This window comes from Macaca nemestrina, unplaced genomic scaffold (assembly GCF_043159975.1).
Source record: "Macaca nemestrina isolate mMacNem1 unplaced genomic scaffold, mMacNem.hap1 Scaffold_102, whole genome shotgun sequence".
Taxonomy (NCBI): Eukaryota; Metazoa; Chordata; class Mammalia; order Primates; family Cercopithecidae; genus Macaca; species Macaca nemestrina.
This window is the reverse complement of record NW_027257585.1, coordinates 93874-115178: the sequence shown is the minus strand read 5'-3', so window position 1 is coordinate 115178 and position 21305 is coordinate 93874. Positions and strand designations below refer to the sequence as shown.

The following is a 21305-nucleotide window of genomic DNA, read 5'->3' as shown; positions in this document are numbered from 1 at the left end:
AGTCCCAAAGAAACACCCAAATTCTGTCCCTCTTAGTTTGGGAAACAAGTCTACCTTCATCAGCATGACATTTTCCACCAAATGTGGTAACTGCAAGTCCACCACACAATGCTTAACTGGAATTGGAAGCAACATCTCAGACGATGAAAAATACATGCAACAATCCCTAAGACAAATGGTTTATTTTTCCCTTTCTTACTAAAACAACCGTCAGTTTTAACAATGGTATGCAAATCTCTTTTAGACGCCCTGCTTTTAAATCTCTATGTTTCCTCCTGAGACATGGACTCACTCCCATCACCCAGGCATTTACAGTGTTTAATTCTGGTTATATGCTATTCTCAAATTTACAACTATTTATTTCATCTCTCTCAAATGTTGATCCATTATCACATACGTATTAAAATATTATCTCCCATGCTGTGTGATATGTTGTTTTTATATTCATCCTTTCTTAAATGAACCAAAGGTTTTAGTTGGATTAAATTGTGATTAGTCAAGTTTTCTGATTTCATGATTTCTTAAATTGCGGTCGTATGACCTCAATCACTGGAAATAGAATGTCATGAGTATTTCTCTTTACTTGCAATCATAAATACGGGGAATGTCATCAATTGGTATGTCGGTGATTGCATGATTTCCTGAAAGTCTTTCACAGTCTAATTTGGGCACTGAGTATTTCGTCTAAGTTCAGTGCATGTTTCCAACACTTGATGCTTTATGATTTCGGTATATAGCTTCCACAAGAGCATTTCCTGCAAAGACATGTCTTGGTCCCCACTGGTAAGTCATTTCACTCGAACACAGAATCAATAGGCTGAACATGGAAAGGTTATCGCTAGAATACTTATTAGACTGCACGGATTTCTTCTTTGATATTAAGGAAACAAATACACTATGTTATTAACTGTACTTCATTGATGATTCTCAAGTCAGAAAGTACAGGTCTGACTTCCTGTCCTTCAATGCCTGAAAGGATGATCGTAACTGCCAAAAGCACATAGTTAGAAGCACATCGCAGCTCAAACACACACACACCCAGACATATAAACAAAAACAAAGAAACACTCACATGGGCATGATTCCGCATGCCCACAAGTTCACGCAAGCAAACACATACACACAAACACACACATTGTTTTGTAAGGACAGAATTATTCCCTACCACTGTTTTAAGTAAACTAACGCATTCCCCAGGAGTTTTAAGTGAACTCCCTGGGGAATACAAGGGGACATACCCTATGACTCATTCTTTAACTGAGTGCTGATATTGGATTGGTGGACCGCGTACCTGATGGGTGGGTGGGGTGTTCGCGGTAGGCGGGGGTGAGTTATATAAGGGCTGATGCAGCCAGGTGGCGCGTCATTTGAAGACTCTCTCGGAAGAGATAGCGTCTTTCTGCAACGTGTGGTCCCAGCAGAAAAAGCTTGTGATCCTTGCTCCTGGCGACATGGAGGCCGATTCACTCCACTTGGGAGGTGAGTGGCAGTTCAACCACTTTTCAAAACTCATACCTTCTTGGCCAGATGCAGCTTTTGCTGAAATTCAGCGGACTTCTCTACCTGAGAAGTCACCACTGTCATCTGAGACCAAAGTCAACCTCTGTGATGATTTGGCTCCTGTGGCAAGACAGCCTGCCCCCAGAAAGAAGCTTCCTCTCAGTAGCAGGAGACCTGCTGCGGTGGGGGCTGGGCTCCAGAATATGGGAAATACTTGCTACTTGAATGCTTCCCTGCAGTGCCTGACATACACACCACCCCTTGCCAACTACATGCTGTCCCAGGAGCACTCTCAACTTTGTCAGCGTCACAAGTGCTGCATGCTGTGTACGATGGAAGCTCACATTACATGGGCCCTCCACTGTCCTGGCCACGTCATCCAGCCCTCACAGTCATTGGCTGCTGGCTTCCATCGAGGCAAGCAGGAAGATGCCCATGAGTTTCTGATGTTCATTGTGGATGCCATGAAAAAGGCATGCCTTCCCGGGCACAAGCAGGTAGATCATGACTCTGAGGACACCACCCTCATCCACCAGATATTTGGAGGCTGCTGGAGATCTCAAATCAAGTGTCTCCACTGCCAGGGCGTTTCGGACACCTTTGACCCTTACCTGGACATCGCCCTGGATATCCAGGCAGCTCAGAGTGTGAAGCAAGCTTTGGAACAGGTGGTGAAGCCCGAAGAACTCAATGGAGAGAATGCCTATCATTGTGGTCTTTGTCTCCAGAAGGCGCCTGCCTCAAAGACGTTCACTCTACACACTTCTGCCAAGGTCCTCATCCTTGTATTGAAGAGATTCTCCGATGTCAAAGGCAACAAACTTGCCAAGAATGTGCAATACCCTGAGTGCCTTGACATGCAGCCATACATGTCTCAGCAGAACACAGGACCTCTAGTCTATGTCCTCTATGCTGTGCTGGTCCACGCTGGGTGGAGTTGTCACAACGGACATTACCTCTCTTATGTCAAAGCTCCAGGAGGCCAGTGGTATAAAATGGATGACGCCGAGGTCACTGCCTGTAGCATCGCTTCTGTCCTGAGTCAACAGGCCTATGTCCTCTTTTACATCCAGAAGAGTGAACTGGAAAGATGCAGTGAGAGTGTGTCAATAGGCAGGGAACCAGGAGCCCTTGGCGCTGAACACAAAGACAGGCGAGCAACGCAAGGAGAGCTCCAGAGAGAACCCTGCCTCCAGGTACCCGACTTGGAGGAGCACTTGGTGGAAAGAGCCACTCAGAAAAGCACCTTAGACCACTGGAAGTTCCTCCAAGAGCAAAACAAAACCAAGCCTGACTTCAACGTTAGAAAAGTTGAATGTACCCTGCCTCCCAACGTGCTTGTGATTCATCCATCAAAATACAAGAGTGGGATGAACAACCGTCATCCTGAACAGCAAAGCTCCCTGCTGAACCTCTCTTCAAGGAACCTGACACCTCAGGAGTCCATGAACACTGACACACTCACTTCTCTGCAAGGGAGGACCAGGAGATCCAAAGGGAGGAACAAACACAGCAAGAGGGCTCTGTTTGTGTGCCAGTGATCTCAGGAAAAGTCTCCACCCAAAGGCAGGAGTGCATGCGCACACACACTGACACACACACACATACACGTACACACACACACCCCCACGAGGGGGTTCACGCACGCACACACACACACCATCACATCACATACACAGTCAATCCAACATAAAGTAATGAGGAGCCCAGGTTTCTGTCTACACAAGAGGGACAACTGGATAGTGATGGCTGCGTTTCAGGATGAGCCCAGACACGGGAAACATCGAGTTTTGCAGTCGTGAGTCTTCTGAACCTGTGGAGGCAGTGTCTGTGTGTTTGTGTTCATGGTAGATGACATTCAGTGTGAATTTCTGAATATGACATATTGCGGTGTAGGATTGCGCGTGAGATTATTGCAGGGGACGGGGTTGACTATTTTCTCTTGGGTGTGTTTCATTCGTCAGTTGTTGGTGAGCACCAGAAGTTGAAATTTTGTGAACGTGGGACTTCTGTGGATCCTTCTCCCTACCTTGAGTAGTGGAAACTGGGACGCATTTGAAGAGAGGAAGGGTGTTCTTCTTTTGAACCTGCCTCGCAGTTTTTACATTGCTTGTTGAATGGACCTCAGGCGCCCTAGGACTTGTGCCCTTGGTGGAACCCACAGAATGCTGGAGACAGACAGACAGACACACTTGCCTATTGAATGCTGTCCATTTCCAATGAATTGAAGCAGAAAATCATCCCACTGGTATGTGAGTCATTTGGAAGTAAGTTGTATTGATAATAAAGGAAATCAAACACAGGAGCGTGTGTGTATTCAACTAAAATAAAATCAGCAAGTACTGAAATAAATCTCATTTGGTGTGTATCAAAATGGCATTTGGGAGATTCCGGGTCAATCGTCCAGCTGCGAAAGGTGCATCTCTGAAGCACAGTCCCTGAGCTGCAATGAGACTTGTTCATCCGAGGTGGTGTTGCAGTGGAAATGATTGTGGGAAATGGCCCCTTCCTTTTGCGTATTCGCTGATTGGATTTCAGGCTCCGTTTCTCGTTCGGTACAGTGATCCAAGTTGACCAACCCGAGAGTAAAGATGTCGAGGGCATAACTCAGGGCTCCGTACAACCACAGAATCTTGGGTGCAACCCTGCTCAAGCACACAAATGTGCGTATTAACAGTGTCTCTGTGTGACGTGTGTGCAAAGTACAGTGTGATGAGCATGACTGGCAGACAGTATGTTGCCATCGTATGTCCCCAACCACCGGAAATAGAATGTCATGAGTATTTGTCTCTTCTTGCAATCATAAATTCGGGGAATGTCATCAATCAGCCGGTCGGTGATTGCATGATTACCTGAAAGTCTTTCACCGTCTAAACTGTGCATTGAGTATTTCGTCTAACTTCAGTGCATGTTTCCAACACTCGATGCTTTATGATTTGAGTATCTAGCTCCCACCAGAGCGCTTCCTGCAAAGACTTATCTTGTTCCCCACTGGCAAGTCATTTCACTCGGATATAGAATCAAGAGCCTGAACATGGAAAAAATCAAGAGGCTGGAATGTCTATTGGATTCCCCGGATCCCTACACACACACACGCACACAGGTGTACAGTCATTTCTACATAACATAATGTGGTCCTCAGGTTTTTGTCTATGTAAAAGGGACAACTGGTTAGTGATGGCCACATTTCAAGATGATCCCATATCTAATATGTTGTTGTGGAGTTGTGAGTATTCTGATCATGTGAAGGGACTGCCTCTGTGCATGTGTTTTCACAGTAGATGACATCCTGTGTGAATATCTGTAGACTACATTTTGAGGTGTAGGTTTTCCCCTCAGGTTACTGGATGAATTTGAATTTATTGTTCTGTCTTGGTTTGTTTTGATTAGTCAATTGGTAGGCGAGAGTAGGTGAAATTTTGCTAAAGTGGGATATAGGTGAATCATTCTCGTGAATGTGAATAATTGAGACTGGGATGCATTTGTAACATTGGAAGGGTGTTCTTACTTTTTATTCCAACTTTTTTTGCATTTGTTTTCAACTGATCTCAGGTGCCCTGGGTAGAACCTAGGTAATTCTTGGAACAGACAAACAGATGCTGCTAATTTTATGGTATGAGTTTAAGTTTAATTTAAAGGGAAAATTTTCTCACCAGTATGTAATTCATTTTCAAATAAGTTATACTTATCATCAATGGAATAATACACAACACACTGAAGTGTGTGAGTATGAAACTACAGTCAAATTAGAAAGTTCTTAAATAAACTGCATTTCATGAGTAAGGGATGGAATTTTCAGAAATTCGAGATCAACCATCTAGCTGTGAAATCTGTGTCTTTGAAGCAGTATCCCTGTCCTGAGAGTTGTTTTTCTCTGGTGGTATTTCAGTGGAAACTACTTTGGGGAATAGCCCCTTCACTTTTTATATTTGCTTGTTACTTTTCATTGTAAATCTGTGTTTTTAAACTGTATTTAAATGTTAATAGAATCCATCCCAATAAAACATAACCAACAGATCTTCTCATTTCTAATCATCACAGATCAATCTCTTGTTAGCTATGGTGATCAGTTTACTTACCTGAGAGTAAATGACACCTGGGCAGAACACAGGGCTCCATAGAAGTACAGAATCTTGGGTCCAACCCTGTCCAAGCATCAAAATGTGTATATTAACAATGTGTCTGTGTGAATTGTGTGTCAAGTAAACGGAGTTTAGTAAAACTTCCAGTAGATTATTAATTTGGCTCACTTAGTAATCAGCGAATGAGCTTTAAAGAGTATCAATGACCAGTGCCTACCCCTTAGAGATAAGAACTTCCAATGTCTTGTGTGAAACCATGGCATCTGGATTGCTCATGATTCTGAAGATAATGCTGTCCCCCATGGTTTCAGAATCACTGCAGGAGGTGGAAACAGATAACACATCAGTCCCTTGCTCTCTCTGCTCTCTTCACTCAGGAAAAGTCTCACTGGGACCAAGGAAAATCCTATGGTTTCCTAGGGAGAAGGATTTTTCTCAGGAGAGAAAATGGTGACTCCTTCCTCCCTGTTGAGCCTCTTCCTCAGGATTGCCCCTTTGTCTCTCCAGGACTCTGTTCATCAGACCTGAGATGCCCCCTGGTTGAGCACATCTGGCCTATGAACAAATAAGGGGAAGGAATGGTTCCAAAGACTGTACTATGCTCACTCCACCATCCCCTCTGAAACTATCCTGACTTCATGAACCTTGGGTCAGAAGCTGTTTCTTTATATCTCTAGGCTTTGCCTCACAGCCTAAATCCTGCCCCATTTCCTACATCTTGTAAATTTTGACAAAACCTGTAGAGTCTAGATCTTTATTCCTGACAGGGCAAAGGGAGACACACCAGAATTCTGTCCCTCTGAGACTGCAGGACATCTCAGCTTCCATCAACATGAAATTTTGCATCAAATATAGTTACTGCAGGTCCACCTCACAATGAGTAATGGAAGTTGAGACAACATCTCAGACCCTGTACAGTTTTTGACCAAGCTCATTTAGTTTGGCAATGCTTTTACTCTATAAATCAGTTGTGAAAACACTTAGGATTCATGTTATTTAGTCTTTTAATCAGTCTGTTATTTTCAATGTGTTTACTACACATTAGCTTAATATTTCTGATAAACTTTGTTGCAAAATTCTCAATATAATAGTGGCAAACCAAATCCAGCAATACATCAAAAAGCTTATTCACCAAGATCAAATCGGCCTCATCCCTTGGGTGCAAGGCTGGTTCAACATATGCAAATCAATAAATGTAATTCACCTCATAAACAGAACTAAAGACAAAAACCCCATGATTATTTCAGTTGACTCAGAAAAGGTCTTTGATAAAATTCAACGTTCCTTTATGCTAAAAATTCTCATGAAACTAGGTATTGATGGAGCATGCCTCAAAATAATAAGCGCCATTTATGACAAACCCACAGTCATTATCATATTGAACAGGCAAAAGCTGGAAGTATTCCATTTGAAATTTGGCACAAGGCAAGGATGCCCTCTCACCACTCCTATTCAATATAGTGTTGGAAGTTCCGGCCAAGGCAATCAGGCAAGAGAAAGAATAAAGCATATTCAAAAAGGAAGAGAGGAAGTTGGACTTTCTTTTCTTGCAGATGGCATCATCCTATATCTATAAAATCTCATCACCTCAGCCCAAAAGATTCTTAAGCTACAAGCAACTTCAGCAAAGTCTCAAGATACAAAATCAGTATGCAAAAATCTCAAGCATTCTTATACACCAACAATAGACAAGAAGAGAGCCAAATCACAAATGAATTCACATTTACAATTGCTACAAAGAGTATAAAATACCTACCTAGGAATACAGCTAACAAGGCAAGTGAAGGACCTCTTCAAGGAGAACTACAAACCACTACTCAAGGAAATAAGAGAGGACACAAACAGATGGAAAAACATTCCATGCTCATGGGTAAGAAGAATCAATATCATGAAAATGGCCATACTTCCCAAAGTAATTCATAGATTCAGTGCTATTCCCATAAACTACAATGGACATTCTTTACAAAATTAGAAAAAACTACTTCAGAATTCATATGAAATGAAAAAAGAGCCCATATACCCAGGACAATCCTAAGTAAAAATAACAAAGCTGGAGGCATCCTGCTACCTGACTTCAAACCATATTACAAGGCTACAGTAACCCAAACAGCATGGTAGTGGTACAAAACAGACACATAGACCAATGGAATGGAATAGAGATATCAGAAATAAGACTGCACATCTACAACCATTTTATTTTGGATGAAAACAAACAATGGGGAAAGGATTCCCTATTTAATAATAAATGGTGCTGGAAAAACTATCCAGACATATGCAGAAAACGAAAACTGGACCCTTCCTTATACCTTATACAAAAATGAACTGAAAATGGATTAAAGATTTAAATGTAAAACCCAAAACTATAAAAATCCAACCCCATATAAAAGTGGGCAAAAACTGGGTGCAGTAGCTCATGCCTGTAATCCCAGAAGTTTGGGAAGGTGAGGTGGGCAGATAACTTCAGGCCAGGAGTTCAAGATCAGCCTGGCCAACCTGGTGAAACTCAGTCTCTACTCAAAATACAATAAATTAGCCAGATGTGCTGGCAGGTGCCTGTAATCCCAACTACTCAGGAGGCTGAGACAGAAGAACCACCTGAATCTGGGAGGTAGAGGTTGCAGTGACCCGAGATTGTGCCACTGAACTCCACCCTGGGTGACACAGCAAGACTCTGTCTTAAAAAGCAAAAATAAAAATATTTTAAAAAGTGGGCAAAGGATATGAACAGACACTTATGCAGCCAACAAACATATGAAAAAAAAAGCCCAACGTTACTGATCATTAGAGAAATACAAATCAAAACCACAGTGAGATGCCATCTCATGCCAGTCAGAATGGCGATTATTAAAAAGTCAAGAAACAACAGATGCTGGTGAGACTGTGGGGAAACAGAAACACTTTTACACTGTTGGAGCAAATATAAATTCAAACGCTGTGGAAGACAGTGTGGTGATTTTTCAAAGACCTAGAATCAGAAATACCATTTGACCCAGCAATGCCATTACTGGGTATATACCCAAAGGAATATAAATTCTTGTATTATAAAGATACTTGCATGCATATGTTCATTGCCACACTATTCACAATAGCAAAGACATGGAATCAACCCAAATGCCCATCAGTGACAGACTGGATACAGAAAATGTGATACATATACACCATGGAATACTATGCAGCCATAAAAAGGAATGAGATCATGTCCTTTGCAAGGACATGGATGAAGCTGGGAGCCATTATTCTCAGCAAACTAATGCAGGAACAGAAAACCAAATACACATGTTCTCACTTATAAGTGGCAGATGAACAATGAGAAAACATAGACACAGGGAGGGTAACAACATACACTGGAGCCTGTCTGGGGGTGAGTGAGGAGGGAGTGCGTCAGAATAAATAGCTAATCCATGTGGGGCTGAATACCTAGGTTACGGGTTGATAGGTACAGCGAACCACCATGGCACACACTTACCTATGTAACAAACCTGCACGTCCTGCACATGTATCCTGGAACTTAAAATGAAATAAAATAAAATTTTTAAAAACTTTATTTTTTCTAAGTCGTGTTTGCAATTTTCAATGTGAACTTTCTAGTAGACATTTATCATATATAGAATTGTATAGTTGATTTTTGAACAACTATGGGTCTGCCATTCTTTAAAATGCAAATTCTTTATGAGTGTGTGTATATGTACACATATGTGTGAATATATATTTGTGTGTGTATATATATGTGTACGTGCAGATAGATAGAGAGATAGATAGATAGAGAGATAGATAGATAGATAGATAGATAGACAGACAGATAATGCTCCTGGTCTTCTGTTTGAGTAGGCTGAGAAGGAGGAGGGGGAGGAGTGATTGTTCTTGCAGTCTCAGAGGTAGCTAGGTGGAAGAGAATCTGTACAAATGAACACATGAAGTTCTCATTTGTAAGTGTGATTTAAATAATTGTACACCTGGACATAGAAGTGGAATGATAGACACTAGAGATCTGGAAGGGTGAGAGGGTGGGAGGGGCAAATAATAAACAATGGTTCAGATATCTGGATTCCTTGATCCCAAATCGTGTACAATTATTTCTCTTTAATTTGTGTCCATTTACCAGGAAGTTTGAGAGGAGTGAGCCAAGCTCAGAAAGGCATTCAGCTCTAAAATCAGATGTGCATGGCAATGGGCAGAAGTACCCTCTCCCTTTCTCAGAACAAATCCAAGCTTCCTTTATACCCCTTACGTACAGGAAAGTTATGTTCCAAAATGTATTTCTGCTGGAGGCAAAACATTTTATATTTTATGAAAAAAAAAACTTGTAACTTGGTAGAACTTAGAAATTAATATTGGAAAAACAGTAGGGCACTCTCTTTGGGACTTAATCTTTGAGACACTTCAGCAGCATATACAGCTTGTAATTCGTCCTGAGAAAATCCAGATAGTATAAACTTGAGAATGTTCATGAGGAACGGAAAAGTACACATTTACTCACATATTTTACATTAAAGTTTATCAAGGGTAGAAATTCAAAAATCTGTTTTACTATGAATGTTCATATGAAAATACAGACATTCACCTAAATTTTCCTGAAATTATTTAAAAATTAATTTGTCATTGGTAACAGAAACTTCCAAACATCTCCATTTTACAAGTTTCATTATCCATATTTTCTCTAAAATATTCAGAAGTAGAAAAAAATATATAGATTAAAACAGCTCCTATTTTTCAAATTTAAAATAATTGTTCAGTAACTGGGAAGAAAGGTTTACACAAATTGGAAATTCTGTATGTACATAGAAATTAATAAGATGAGAAAATTATGGCAAATAATAGGGGGCTTCAATAAGTTCATGCAAAATAACAATTATGAAAAAACTATGCATGAACTTTTAGCTTTTGCTTCAAAACACACATATGCTAGTTTATTTTAACTTTTCTTTTATTTTTGAGACAGGGTTTCACTCCTCTCACCGAGGTTGCAGTGCAGTGGAGCAATCTTGGCTCAAAGTAACCTCTGCTTCCCAAGTTGAAGCGATTCTCCTGCCTCAGCCTTCCAAGTAGTTGGGACCTTGTCTGGTTAAATTTTGTATTTTTTGTAGAGGCTAATTTTTGTATTTTCTGTCGAGGCAGGGTTTTGCCATGTTGGCCAACCTCCCAAAGTGCAGGGATTACAGGCGTGAGCCACCATGCCCGGACCTGTTTTAACATATATGAACAGGATATAAAACATCAGTCTGAAAAGAGCCACATGAATTCTGCCGAACTTGAATCCTGCCAAACCTGAAATAAGAACAAACATCAAATTTATGGTGAAGCTGGGGTACAAAAAAGGGTGAAATAAATTATTCTTTATGAAAAGTCTATGGGAAAAATGACCTGAAGGATCAGTCGTTTACAAACGGATACCTGATTCTAAGAAGAGGTAAGACAATGTTGAAGATGAAGCCCACAGAGGAGGGGCACCCATTCCAATTTTTGAGAGAAAAAAATTGTTTCTATGCCCTAATTGAGGAGAACTGACAATTAACGAGAGATATTATAGCCAACACCACAGACATCTCAATTGGTTCAGCTTACAGAACACTGACTATAACGTGAAAGTTGAGAAACTTTACATTTGATGAGTCCCGAATACCCTTGTGCCTAGATCAGCTATGGACAAAAGCAGAGCTATTAGTGACTATTTTGAACAAGCAGAATCAAGATCCTGAAGCATTATTTTGAAGAATTATAACAGGGAGTGAAATTGACTTTATCAATAGGATCCTGAAGGCAAAGCACAATTAAAACAATGGCTACCAAGAGGTAGAAGTGCTCCAGTCAAAGCAAAAGCAAACTTCTCAAAAGCAAAAGCCATAGAGGTTTTGAGGATGCTCAAGGCATTTTGCTTGTTGACGTTCTGTAGGATCAAAGCACCATAGTATTTGCTGAGTAGGAGAGTTCTTAGAGAAAATTAGCAAATACTTTTGCAGAAAAGTGCCCTGTAAAGCTTCACTAGAGAGTCCCTCTGCACCACAACAACACTTCTGTTCCTTCCTCTCGACAAACACCAGTAATTTTGAAAGAGTTTTCATGGGAAATTATTAGGCATCAACATTACAGTCCTGATTTGGTTTCTTCTGACCTTATTTTTCCTAATCTTGAAATAACTGTAAAGGGCACCCATTTTTCTTTAGTTAATAGTAGAAGACTGCATTGACATGGTTAAATTCCCATGACCCTCAGTTCTTTAGCAATGGACTGAATGGTTGGGATCATCCCTTAATGCAGTGTCTTGACCTCAGTAGAGATTATATTGAGAAATAAAGTTGATATTTATATTTTTATTTTTAATTCCATTTTCACTGACATTTTTAAATCCCTTCACAATTCGCGTTTGTCTCAAAGGTATTTCAATTTAGAAATCATATCAAGTGAGGTTGGTGCCACAATGGCCGAATAGGAACAGCTCCAGCCACCAGCTGCCAGCGTGAACAACACAGAAGATGGGTGATTTCTGCATTTCCAATTGAGGTACCGGGTTCATCTCACTGGGGCATGTTGGACAGTTGGTGCAGGACAGTGGGCACAGCCCAACGAGTGAAAGCCAAAGCAGGGCAAGGCATCACGTCACCTAAGAAGTGCAAGGGGGAAGGGAATTCCTTTTCCTAGTGAAGGGAAACTGTGACACAGAACACTGGAAAATTGGGTCACTCCCACCCAATACTGTGCTTTACCAAGGGTCTTAGCAAACAACACACCAGGAGATTATATCCCATGCCTGGCTCGGAGGGTCCCAAGCCCACAGAGCCTCTGTCATTGCTAGCACAGCAGTCTGAGATCGAACTGCAAGGTGGCAGTGAGGCTGGGGGAGGGGCGCCCACCATTGCTGAGGCTTAAGTAGGTAAACAAAGCAGCCAGGAAGCTCGAACTGGGTGGAGCCCACTGCAGCTCAAGGAGGCCTGCCTGTCTCTGTAGCCTCCACCTCTGGGGACAGGGCATAGCTAAACAAAAAGCAGCAGAAACCTCTGCAGATGTAAATGTCCCTGTCTGACAGCTTCGAAGAGAGTAGTGATTCTCCCAGCATGGAGGTTGGGATCTGAGAACTGACAGACTACCTGCTCAAGTGGGTCCCTGACCCCCGAGTAGCCTAACTGGAGAGCCTAACTGGGAGTAGCCTACCTGGAGTGGACCTCAAGCAAACTCCAACAGACCTGAAGCTGAGGGTCCTGACTGTTAGAAGGAAAACTAACAAACAGAAAGGACATCCACACCAAAACCTCATCCATACATCAACATCACCAAAGACCAAAGGTAGATAAAACCACAAACAGGGGGAAAAAGCAGTGCAGAAAAGCTCAAAATTCAAAAAATCAGAGCACTTCTCCCCATCCAAAGGAACGCAGCTCCTCACCAGGAACAGAACAAAGCTGGATGGAGAATGACTTTGACAAGTTGAGAGAGGAAGGCTTCAGTTGATCAAACTTCTCAGAACTAAAGGAGGAACTATGAACCCAGCACAAAGAAACTAAAAACCTTGAAAAAAGATTTGACAAAAGGGTAACTAGAATAACCAATGCAGAGAAGTCCATAAATGACGTGATAGAGATGAAAACCATGACACAGGAACTACGTGACAAATGCACAAGCTTCAGCAACCGACTTGATCAACTGGAAGAAAGTGTATCAGAGATTGAAGATCAAATGAATCAAATGAAGCAAGAAGAGAAATTTAAAGAAGAAAGAGTAAAAAGAAATGAACAAAGCCTCCAAGAAATATGGGATTATGTGAAAAGACCAAATCTACATCTGATTGGTGTACCTGAAAGTGATGGGGAGAATGGAACCAGGTTGGAAAATACTCTGCAGGATATCATCCAGGAGAACTTCCCTAACCCAGCAAGGCAGGCCAACATTCAAATTCGGGAAATACAGAGGATGCCACAAAGATACTCCTCAAGAAGAGCAACTCCAAAACACATAATTGTCAGATTCACCAAAGTTGAAAAGAAGGAAAAAATGTTAAGGGCAGCCAGAGAGAAAGGTTACATTACCCACAAAGGGAAGCCCATCAGACTAACAGCAGATATCTTGGCAGAAACTCTACAAGCCGGAAGAGAGTGGGGGCTGATTGTCAACATTCTTAAAGAATTTTCAAACCAGAATTTCATATCCAGTCAACTAAGTTTCATAAGTGAAGGAGAAATAAAATCCTTTACAGACAAGCAAATGCTGAGAGATTCTGACACCACCAGGCCTGCCCTACAAGGGTTCCTGAAGGAAGTACTAAACATGGAAAGGAACAAACAGTACTAGCCATTGCAAAAAGATGCCAACATGTAAAGACCATCGATGCTAGGAAGAAACTGCATCAACTAATGAGCAAAATAACCAACTAACATCATAATGACAGGATCAAGTTCACACATAACAATATTAACTTTAAATTTAAAAAAGCTGGATGGAGAATGACTTTGACAAGTTGAGAGAGGAAGGCTTCAGTTGATCAAACTTCTCAGAACTAAAGGAGGAACTATGAACCCAGCACAAAGAAACTAAAACCTTGAAAAAGGATTTGATGGGTTAAATCTTTAGATAATTTATCTTTAAATCTAAAGATAAATGGGTTAAATGCTCCAATTAAAAGACACAGACTGGCAAGTTGTCTAAAGAGTCAAGACCCATCAGTTTGCTGTATTCAGGAGACCCATCTCACGTGCAGAGACACACATAGGCTCAAAATAAAGGGATGGAAGAAGATCTACCAAGCAAATGGAAAACAAAAAAAATGGCAGGGGTTACAATCCTAGTCTCTGATAATACAGACATTAAACCAAAAAGATCAAAAGAGACAAAGAAGGTCATTACATAATGATAAAAGGATCAATTCAACAAGAAGAGTTAACTATCCTAAATATATATGCACCCAATACACGAGCATCCAGATTCATAAAACAAGGCCTTAGAGACTTACAAAGAGAGTTAGACTCCCACACAATAATAGTGGGAGAATTTAACACCCCACTGTCAACATTGGACAGATCAACGAGACAGAAAGTTAATAAGGATATCCAGGAATTGAACTCAACTCTGCACCAAGCGGACCTAATAGACTTCTACAGAACTCTCCACCCCAAATCAACAGAATACACATTCTTCTCAGCACCACATTGTACTTATTCCAAAATTGACCACATAGTTCGAAGTAAAGCACCATTCAGCAAGTGTAAAAGAACAGAAATTATAACAAACTGTCTCTCAGACCACAGTGCAATCAAACAAGAATTCAGGATTAAGAAACTCAATCAAAACCACTCAACTACATGGAAACAGAACAACTTGCTCTTGAATGACTACTGGGTACATAACGAAATAAAGGCAGAAATAAAGATGTTCTCTGAAACCAATGAGAACAAAGATACAACATACCAGAACCTCTGGGACACATTTAAAGCAGTGTGTAGAGGGAAATTTATAGCACTAAATTCTCACAAGAGAAAGCAGGAAAGATCTAAAATTGACACCCTAACATCACAATTAAAAGAACTAGAGAAGCAAGAGCAAAGACATTCAAAAGCTAGCAGAAGGCAAGAAATAACTAAGATCAGAGCAGAACTGAAGGAGACAGAGACACAAAAAAACCCTTCAAAAAATCAATGAATCCAGAAGCTAGTTTTTTGAAAAGATCAACAAAATTGATAGGCAGCTAGCAAGACTAATAAAGAAGAAAAGAGAGAAGAATCAAATAGATGCAATAAAAAATGATCAAGGGGATATCACCACCGACCCCACAGAAACACAAACTACCATCAGAGAATACTATAAAAACCTCTACGCAAATAAACTAGAAAACTTAGAAGAAATGGATACATTCCTGGACACATACACTCTGCCAAGACTAAACCAGGAAGAAGTTGAATCCCTGAAGAGACCAATAGCAGGCTCTGAAATTGAGGTAATAATTAATAGCCTACTAACCAAAAAAAGTCCAGGACCAGAAAGATTCATAGCTGAAACCTACCAGAGGTACAAAGAGGAGCTGGTACCATTCCTTCTGAAACTATTCCGATCAATAGAAAAAGAGGGAATCCTCTCTAACTCATTTTATGAGGCCAGTATCATCCTGATACCAAAGCCTGGCAGAGACACACCAAAGCAAGAGAATTTTAGACCAATATGCCTGATGAACATTGACACAAAAATCCTCAATAAAATACTGGCTAACCGAATCCAGCAGCACATCAAAAAGCTTATCCACCATGATCAAGTGGGCTTCATCCCTGGGATGCAAGGCTGGTACAACATACTCAAATCAATAAACGTAATCCAACATATAAACAGAACCAAAGACAAAAACCACATGATTATCTCAATAGATGCAGAAAAGGCCTTTGACAAAATTCAACAACACTTCATGCTAAAAACTCTCAATAAATTCAGTATTGATGGAATGTATCTCAAAATAATAAGAGCTATTCATGACAAACCCACAGCCAGTATCATACTGAATGGGCAAAAACTGGAAGCATTCCCCTTAAAAGCTGGCACAAGACAGGGATGCCCTCTCTCACCACTCCTATTCAACATAGTGTTGGAAGTTCTGACCATGGCAATCAGGCAAGAGAAAGAAATAAAGGGTATTTGATTAGGAAAAGAAGAAGTCAAACTGTCCCTGTTTGCAGATAACATGCTTCTCTATTTAGAAAACCTCATCATCTCAGCCCAAAATCTCCTCAAACTGATAAGCAACTTTAGCAAAGTCTCAGGATACAAAATTAATGTACAAAAATCACAAGCATTCTTATACACCAATAACAGACAAACAGAGAGCCAAATCATGAATGAACTCCCATTAACAATTGCTTCAAAGAGAATAAAATACCCAGGAATCCAACTTACAACAGATGTGAAGGACCTCTTCAAGGAGAACTACAAACCACTGCTCAATGAAATAAAGGAGGACACAAACAAATGGAAGAACATTCCATGCTCATGAACAAGAAGAATCAATATTGTGAAAATGGCCATACTGCCCAAGGTAATTTATAGATTCAATGCCATCCCCATTAAGCTACCAATGACTTCCTTTACAGAATTGGAAAAAAACTACTTTAAAGTTCATATGGAACCAAAAAAGAGCCCGCATTGTCAAGACAATCCTAAGTCAAAAGAACAAAGCTGGAGGCATCACACTACCTGACTTCAAACTATACAGCAAGGCTACAGTAACCAAAACAGCATGGTACTGGTACCAAAACAGAGCTATAGACCAATGGAACAGAACAGAGCCCTCAGAAATAATACCACACTTCTACAACCATCTGATCTTTGACAAACCTGACAAAAATGAGAAATGGGGAAAGTATTCCCTATTTAATAAATGCTGCTGGGAAAACTGGCTAGCCATAAATAAAAAGCTGAAACTGGATCCCTTCCTTACTCCTTACACAAAAATTAATTCAAGAGGGATTAGAGACTTAAATGTTAGACCTAAAACCATAAAAACCCTAGAAGAAAACCTAGGCAATACCATTCAGAACATAGGCATGGGCAAGGACTTCATGTCTACAACACCAAAAGCAATGGCAACAAAAGCCAAAATAGACAAATGGGATCTAATTAAACTAAAGAGCTTCTGCACAGCAAAAGAAACTACCATCAGAGTGAACAGGCAACCTACAGAATGGGAGAAAATTGTGGCAATCTACTCGTCTGACAAAGGGCTAATATCCAGAACCTACAAAGAACTCAAACAAATTTACAAGAAAAAAACAAACAACCCCATCCAAAAGTGGGCAAAGGATAAGAATGGACACTTCTCAAAAGAAGACATTTATGCAGCCAACAGACACATGAAAAAATGCTCATCATCACTAGCCATCAGAGAAATGCAAATCAAAACCACAATAAGATACCACCTCACACCAGTTAGAATGGCAGTCATTAAAAAGTCAGGAAACAACAGGTGCTGGAGAGGATGTGGAGAAATAGGAACACTTTTACACTGTTGGTGGGACTGTAAACTAGTTCAACCACTGTGGAAGACAGTGTGGCGATTCCTCAAGGATGTAGAACTTGAAATACCATTTGACCCAGCCATCCTATTACTGGGTATATCCCCAAAGGATTATAAATCATGCTGCTATAAAGACACATGCTCATGTATGTTTACTGCAGCACTATTCACAATAGCAAAGACTTGGAACCAACCCAAATGTCCATAATGACAGACTGGATTAAGAAAATGTGGCACATATACACCATGGAATACGATGCAGCCATAAAAAAGGATGAATTTGAGTCCTTTGTAGGGACATGGATGTAGCTGGAAACCATCATTCTCAGCAAACTATCCCAAGAACAAAAAACCAAACACCGCATGTTCTCACTCATAGATGGTAACTGAACAATGAGATCACTTGGACACAGTAAGGGGAACATCACACACTGGGGCCTGATGTAGGGTGGGGGGAGGGGGAAGGTATAGCATTAGGAGGTATACCTAATGTAAATGCCGAGTTAATGGGTGCATCACACCAACATGGCACATGTATACATATGTAACAAACCTACACATTGTGCACATGTGCCCTAGAACACAAAGTATAATAAAAAAAACATATCAAGTGTGAAATAAAGAAAATTATATAGACAGGGAGAACAGAATCTATAAATATGCATATTTGTGTACATACATCCATATACATACATATCTGTGTGCATGCAGTAATTTTATTCTCCTAAAGCAATGCCTCTGCCTTCCACCCTAACTGTACATGTCCTAGTCCTGTGATGTCCCTAGAACTGAGCACCTGATTTCCTTCTCTGCCTCCCACATGAACAGGGAATAGAAATGGAAACTATACTCTGTGGTTACTGTTGTGAAAATCCATGTCCCCCACAGGCTAGTTTGGCATCTTACATTCCAGTTCCCATTGTAAAAAAAGCAAGCAACAAACAAAAACTACAAAAGAAAAAATGAAATATTTGAAAGTCTAGAGCCACAGAGGTTCCGGATTCACCCACCACCCACAGTGACCTCCGCCGCCCTCCAGACCTGAAGGCAGTTGCGCCTGAACAGCCTGCCTCTTCACCATCCATGAAAAGAGGTGACCTTAAACTTCAATAGATTTTACTCTGTTCAAAAGGAACCAGGTCAACATTCAAAGTCAGTGGTCTGGCAACTCTCAACTTTGGCCAGAAAGTATTGGAAACATTTAACGTGCAGTGGATGAAGCAGCCTGGCCCCACTGCACACAACACACTCGTGGGGACTCAAAGGAGGATACTCAAGATCCGCTGGGTGGAAGTGAGGACAGACCCAGAAACACGGGGGGTAGAGGGGTCAAACCAGGAAGGCTCAGGCCCTGACCTCCTCCTAGGCCCTGCCCCTCCAGAACTTGCAGTTTTTTCTGACCCAGAAGTGGATTTCACTGATGGAAAAGAAGTTCAGTATTTCTGGTCCAGCCCAGTAAGCTGCTCCCGTCGCCCAGCCTTCCACACCCCTGCAGACGTCACAATGCCTACTCCCACTAACCCCACAAGGGAGCTATGCATCGCCTAGATACGGTCCTTGGCCTGCAACCCCGCGATGGGGTCCAGGGTCTGTGTCCATTTCTGGTTAAAATTGCTCTAAGGCTGGTCGCTGTCTTGGCCTTCCCTGCTTCCTCTCTGTTTACTTCTCCCCTCCTCACCCCCTATGAAGCTTTTAATCAGGAGATGGATTATCGCCCCTCTTCGAGTATCAAGGACACCACCACGACACCGCACTGTCTCCTTGACCCTGGGATTCTGCAGACCTCAGTCTTCCTCTGAGGTCCCCTCACTCCCTACCTCATTTTTTCCATCCTTCTGGGGCCTGGGTCTGCTATACCTCAGGCTTCCTCTTCACAGTCACAGACGGAAGGAGCCCCCTTCATCCTTGGGCTCTGGCCACAGTTCACCTGCTGCAGGACATTCAGTGGCTTTCAGTAGTTCATCCAGACATCCAGATGGAAGTGGGATTTCCTGGAAGAAAAGCAGGACCCCAGAATTACACTGAATTCTAACACAAGAGCCCAGAGTCCCCTTCTGCATGGGACATTAAGCTGCAAACACTACATAGGCACTTAATGCTCAGCTGCCCTTTTAACATCTGGTCCAGCTGTGTCCCTCCTCCTTGGAATATCTCAGAAAATATATCTCCACATAGAGTTGTTTAAACGCATCATCCTATGTGATTCCAGACCATCGGGGGTACAATGGGTCCTCACCAGAACTTCCACTCTGCTTGGAAGACTTAGAAAATCCTGGGGCTGCTCAGAGGGTCAGATTCCCATTTCTGTGTTTCAGAAAAACTTCAGTCTTCCCCGGACAAGTGAGGAGACAGAAAATGTCTAGTCTCTGGCACATCTTTTGCAAGCAATGGCGGCTCCCAGGAATCAAAACCATCAATGAATATATTTTTGAGACTCTGGTCAAAAGAAGAGTCATTCTGCAATTTCAGGTAGGATGGAGTGGTTTTGTGGCTCCTGAGGTGATTTTGAAAAGATCTGGACCCTCACAAGAACCATGGAGGACATTTCTGGCATTTCCAGACCAGGAGGAGTGACTGGTGGACCTCCAGTGTTACTAGGAAAACTTTTTGTTGGACAGCTTTGCTTTGGCTTTCAGGCCTTCACATAGGTTGCTTAGATCATGGAAGTGCTTCTGCATTTCTGCATAGGCTCAGGATGCCTTCTCAAGTCGTCCCTGCAATTATGAGACAGTTTCTGTCTCCAGAGGTCACTTAGAATAACACAAGAGGCTTCACCTTCAAAGGGACACCAGACAATATAGCCACAGTTCAGCCAAGATTATCTGTGTTTACATACCTGTAAAGTAATACTCCTAGTTACCTCCATTAACGTGGACATCTTTCATGAATAGAGAAACTCTAGTGATTGTTCTATAACAGCTGCCACAAAAATTAACCAATAAAAATAAATGATAAATGAAAAATATTTAATAATTATGATAGTGAACGCAATGACCTAAATAGTAAGAATTTTAATACTGGTGACAATATGAACATAAGGATACAAAAATCAATGTGGAGATTCTCCTAAATATATGAAAAGTTCACAAATTGGGTCCTCCTTGTGTAATTCGGAGTCAGAGTCAAAGAATTTCACTATGAAATGTGTTCCATGACGGCAAACATGAGAAACAGGTGAAAGGAAAGCAAGCCACAGGAGAGCATGGGCTAATAGGACCACTTGTGTGCAAACCTCTCTAGTCAAGGACTACCAGCCAGAGGTGAAGAGAGTTTGGCTTGTGTCTTGCCTACCACTGGGCACACAAAAGCTTTCGGTAGTGCAACCAGATGGCTGGTTTGGCCTGGCTCCCTGCAAAGAAGACATGTATCTGATCCTCACCAGCCCATCAGTCCTGGAACTCAGAATCCTACATGCAGTAAACATGAAGCTCCAACTCCATAGCTGACTTCACCTCCTTACTGTCCTTCTGCCATCTGGTGTTTCAGGTGCTCTCCAGATCTGGACTTCTTGGCTCCCCTACCTTTATCAAGTGAAGTCAGGATGTATCATTCTCAGAGTTCTCCTGCCAGTCCAAGGTGAAACTCACCAATACAGGCATACCCTGGATGGACTTCCTTGGAATATTTAGAAAACAATGAGCTTGCTCGGGGCTGGTGTGAGCTCTAGGAGTAGAGTTACGGTTTCCCATGGAAACCTGAGAGGACTTAGAATAGTCCCAGAGGCCTAAGCAGTCCAATCTGCC

At 41.5% G+C, this 21305-nt stretch overlaps 1 long non-coding RNA gene across 2 annotated transcripts in view; it reads right to left on the bottom strand.

The window, feature by feature from the left end:
- The window catches only part of LOC139361208 (uncharacterized), a 33988-nt gene extending 13861 nt beyond the window's left edge, over positions 1-20127 (bottom strand). For both annotated transcript variants that reach the window (XR_011618772.1, XR_011618773.1), the window contains exons 1-2: positions 19380-20127; positions 5580-5645 (exon numbers count right to left, since the gene is read on the bottom strand). This is a non-coding gene — a long non-coding RNA (uncharacterized lncRNA). The remainder of the gene's footprint in view (positions 1-5579; positions 5646-19379) is intronic.
- Positions 20128-21305: the final 1178 nt, after the last annotated feature.